Here is a 457-nt window from a genome sequence, read left to right on the forward strand (position 1 = left end):
CAATAGGAGAAAGAGGTGAAGTAAAGTCATGCTTGGTCAGTGAATCCACAAACTTGTCAGAAGACAATTCCTAGGCTCTTGACCCTCCAGCAGCAGGAACAGGGCTACTCCCGTGACAAGGAGAGCAGCTGAGGGATACTCTCCAAGTCCTTTCTCACAGAGGCTTCTATGACCTCCCCTTCTCCTTCTTTTCAGTTCTGGGTCACATCTGCAATCGAAAGTGTTCTGACTACTGGCTGCTGTAACTGAGGCAAAAGTGAAGGGCCCTGTGGAGTGTCGGTAGAGGGAGGGAGAGGTCCCTTCAGTATTTATGGAGGACTACCCTGTACCCCTGGTGACTTCCCTGGTGGCTCGGTCGGTAAAGCATCTGTCTGCAATGCAGGAGACCTGGGTTCAATCCCTGGGTCGGGAAGATTCCCTGGAGAAGGAAATGGCAACCCACTCCACTATTCTTGCC

This window comes from Bison bison, unplaced genomic scaffold, assembly GCF_000754665.1.
Source record: "Bison bison bison isolate TAMUID 2011002044 unplaced genomic scaffold, Bison_UMD1.0 scf7180017848632, whole genome shotgun sequence".
Taxonomy (NCBI): domain Eukaryota; kingdom Metazoa; phylum Chordata; class Mammalia; order Artiodactyla; family Bovidae; genus Bison; species Bison bison.